Raw genomic sequence first — 4572 nt, forward strand, 5'->3', positions numbered from 1 at the left:
GAGGAAAACAACCAGGTCTCGAGGAACGCAGGACTCCATCACACCTAACGGTTACTTGGGAAGACAAACGCCACCACTCTGAATGTCCCCCCCTTCCTTCTTCCTCCCCCAGCTTTATATGCTGAGCATGACATCATATGGTATGGAATATCCCTTTGGTCAGTTGGGGTCAGCTGTCCCGGCCGTGTCCCCTCCCAGCTTCTTGTGCCCCCCCAGCCTACTTGCTGGTGGGGTGGGGTGAGAAGCAGAAGAGGCCTTGACCCTGTGTAAGCACTGCTCAGCAGTGACTAAAGCATCGCTGTGTTATCAACACTGTTTCCAGCACAAATCCAAAACATAGCCCCGTACTAGCTACTATGAAGAAAATTAACTCTATCCCAGCCAAAACCAGCACACCTGTCTGTCTTATTTATCATTTCTTTGCAAGGACAAGTTCGTAAGTATGTTAATGACCAAGGGAAGAAGGTATGTCTATTTGGGGAATATTATGTCTTTTTACAGTATAAACGATTGTTCTCAAGTGAACAGAACCAAAAGTATTAGAATAAACTGTAATTTGCTTTTGCCTAATCTCTTTAAGTTGCTTCGGACACAGTGATATCCCCACTCTGTGGCAGAGGGCAAGAAAAGCTTCTCACTTTTTTAAGTCTTCAACAAAATACACATAGTAGAAAGGAGAAGGGCTGTCAAGTCTCTCGGCCTTTTCTGTTTCTTAAGTTTTATCATGTACTTCTGCAGCATATGGGTATAACTAATTACATTTTCTGAGCAGATGTGCAAAAGATGGATTGATATGCCAAGGCTGGTAAATGTCCAATGAGGAGGAGACTGGTGTGCTCATGACACATTTTGTAAATGAGATGCTTACGGAAATGACAAACATAAAACATTTCATTTTAATATGTTATTCCTGAGGTTAAAAGAAGCCCAAGTCCATTGTCAATGGGGAAAAATTTGTAATGTGTCTCCATTTCCACTTTTACAAAAATTAGTTTTTTCAAAATCTGTTTGCAATATGTTGGCATTTTTTAACTTGTTTCCTCTCTTCTCTCCCATTTTCTACTTACTGTTGAAAAGGAAGGTAAATAGGAAGGGATTTGGAAGGAAAAAAATGTTAACTCCCTCTCTCACACAAAAATAAGATTTAAAAAAATATTAATTTTTCAAATGTTAAAATGAAGAGTCAACTGATAAAACCAGTGAGAATCTGTACACACTACACCTGAGCAAAACGGCAAACAAGGAATTCATGACGTTGTTACTTGATGCGGTATATCAGAGCGGATTTCACGGACCACTCAGACGTGCTTAATGGCACAGCAGTAATGCTGCTGAATGTGCCTACCCGAATCACAACAGAAGCCTTACGGATTCTGTCCTTAAAAATATACAATCCTATTGTCCTAATTCAATATTAAGCTGGTGAGAAAAGTCACTTTGCAAAATAAAAGTAACGTGTTATTTGATATTCAAAATGGTATTTTTCTCCCTAATGGTATTTTAGGTTACGGCCTAAATCAGTATTTCTGATCACGTAGTTCCCTTTAGTTAGGTCTAGGTATGTTCCCACCTGGCTAACTCTAGGGGGTCTTCCTTCTGTTTTCTCTGTTTTGTTTTTGAACAGAGCTGAAGGAAGTTTGGGAAGTTTGTATATTCTCTGTAGAGAAAGAACTAAAGAGGAAGAGTGCCTCTCAAAGTGATTTGTCGTTGTCATCCTTTTTATTTTCTCCCGTTAGTCTCTTCATTATTATTCACATATCTCAAATCTGTGTATTCATCTTCTCCAATTTTCAGGTGCTTTTCCTTCATAGTTAATTTCTTTCTTCATTTCAAAATCCTTCATTTCCCTCCGACACCATGTAATATTTATTACATTAGTGCTAAAGCTGCATGAATAATTTATCAACTATTTTGCCTCTTTTCCTATTCAAGTATGGCCCATAATGATTTACTTGGAATATGCATTATTCGAAATGTGTTGCTGAGTAATTTTTGCAAATAATTCTTGGCCTGTGTATTGTTCAGAGGTGCAACCAAAAACCCAAGTGGCAATGATTCTACACTTTCATCCAATCATTCCCTGATGGAAGCTCTTCTTCTGTGTGTTTGGTGCACCTGCTGAAAATGTCCCCACTTGAAACTGGCTTCCTGAAAATACTCCTCAATGTTCACTTAAGAGTTCTGATATAGAAAAAAAATACCCACTAAATAAGTGTGTATTTTTAGACTGCTTGGAAAAGAAGGACATGAGAGTCAGTGGTCAAAACAAACTCATTCAGCAGTGAGAGTGCTGCAGTGAGAGTGCTGCAGGGAGCTTGCTGCTTGTTCAACTAGCCGATGGGCTGCCCATGCTGCCTTCACTCAGTTACTCCCTTCGCTCCTCAGCACCATCAAACAGCATAGGTGACCCCAAGTGACAAGTTCCTTAAAAGTGAAATGTTGTATATATGATTTACATAGCCAGCCTTCAGGAAGCCTGAAAGAGATAACGCTGATACTAAGAGCAACAACAGTGCTGGGGAGTTTCCCTTGCAGCATTGATGCTGGCAGCAGCAAGAGGTCAGCATCGATCCTGGAGTGGAGGGATGAAAAACAAGAGGCTTCACTTATATTCAGCCATATATTTTTCAGCCACCAGTGGCAGCCAGGGTATGGGAACTGTGTTTACATGGATGAGGGATGCCACACTTTGGGCAGTGAAGGGCTGGGCTTTCAGGAGTCCAAAATCTGGTGGGATCAGCAGGTCCTGTGCCACGTTCCCCATCTGCAAGCAGCTGGGTTTGCAGTCACTGCCTGCTCTCATTGGGGGAACAGTCACTTCCAAGTAAGCATCCCAGGCTATAAATCCCTCTGTTAATGAGATCCTCAAGGGAAGATCCTTGGACAAACGCATCCCTTGTATCCCCAGCTTCCAGCTCATTTCTGCACCTTATTAACAGGTGGCAGTACTTTCTTGGCTAATTTGGCTTCTTCAGTGAGAAAACTGGTGCCATAAATAAATAGTGACAACAAATTTTAGTAGTTATTTTTTCCAGGCATTTGTGTAAGCATCTATGTAAATATTGCAATTCCTTAGATAGTCAGCTTTCCAGGCCGGGGTGTGTTTCAGTTGTGTCGATAAAGCACCTAACACAGCAGTTTCTGCTCTGAAGTTGGGCCTTCTACTTGCTGCTACAGTAGAATTAATATTTACCTCTGCACATGTATTTTTGGTATGTCCTAGAGATGCAAACTATTCATGTTTGTAGTAGGAGCAAGTAGTCATCACAAACTCAGGGCTAGGCCCCAGAAAAATGTCACCTATAAAATGCAGTAAAGCTGTTTGCAAAGTACTGTCAGATATAAAGTTAGTTCTCAATGACATTTCTCTTGCAGTGAGGAGGCTGCTTTTAATTTAATTGCTAATTAAAAGTTCAATCCTTTATTGCTTAATATTCCCAATTTAGCACGAAATGAACATTAAGTGATATAATTGCTGCTAAAGTCCCTGACCAAATTAGAAAAGGAGGGGTGGGGGGCAATCTTTCAAAGCATTAGGGCTCGTTCTGTGCTTATCCCAATTTTCCACCTCCTCCTTTAGTTAGCGATGCTAAGCGGGGAGTGCTGACCCTCAGGGTTAGCTCCTCTTGAATAAAAATTTGGATGTTAAATCAGTGTGGCTATCTGCTGCGGTCTGTGAGAGCTGCCAGCTGTACCTGTGCTCTGCAGAGGCTCTGGGAGTGTGTCCAGGGCAGCAGGGAATGAAACACCGAAAGGGAGAGACAGCATGTATCAAATGGAGCTGTGCTTTGAAGAGGACAGAGAGAAGATGCTCTGTTACATACCAAAGCAAACAAGTGGGACTAATTTGGAAGACAGCGAGGAAAACAAATATCTTTTTTCTTTTTGAATTTCTAACAAAAACTTGATACATAGAAATACATGTGAGAAAGACCACAAAGTAGACAATTGGTACTGAGAAGTGGTCTGTAAATGATTGACTATAGAAGCAGTGGCTTTTTGGAATCATGTCATTTTTTTCTGTTAGGCTGAGCTGTCACCCACCATAGCCAGATTCTGTGGATGAGTGTGTATCCTGTAATTAATTCTTACTTATTCTTTCTCTGTCTGACCCCTGGAGTTGGTTTTTATAAGCTGCAAATTGTCAGAATCTGATTCGCATTCAGCACTACTGACAGTGGGAATGATCAGAATTCACTTAACAAATATAGATGGTAAAATAAAATGTCACATTTTATTACATACTTTTGTTCCATCTGTCTGAGCAATTTTAAATGCCAGACTTAAAGAAGTGCCAGCAGGCCACGTCCTTCAGGGGTGCTGGCACATGGCTGCACTGGCTTTTAGCATTTCCTTTCTATTAAAAGGATCATTTGGTGGCCCAGTAAACTCCTGGAAGGGGGCGACAGCACGTGTGTTTGCAGTGGGACACTCATCCATGCTCCTACCCCTGTGCCAGCTGGGAGAGCACAGGGAATCTCCACCTCCCAACTTCCCTCTCCCTAGGTCACACAATTGCTGTTCATGGTATTGCCCGAGCTGGGAAGTTGCATCATTTTTTCCATGCAGCTT

Source organism: Fulmarus glacialis, unplaced genomic scaffold (genome assembly GCF_000690835.1).
Source record: "Fulmarus glacialis isolate BGI_N327 unplaced genomic scaffold, ASM69083v1 scaffold36886, whole genome shotgun sequence".
Taxonomy (NCBI): Eukaryota; Metazoa; Chordata; class Aves; order Procellariiformes; family Procellariidae; genus Fulmarus; species Fulmarus glacialis.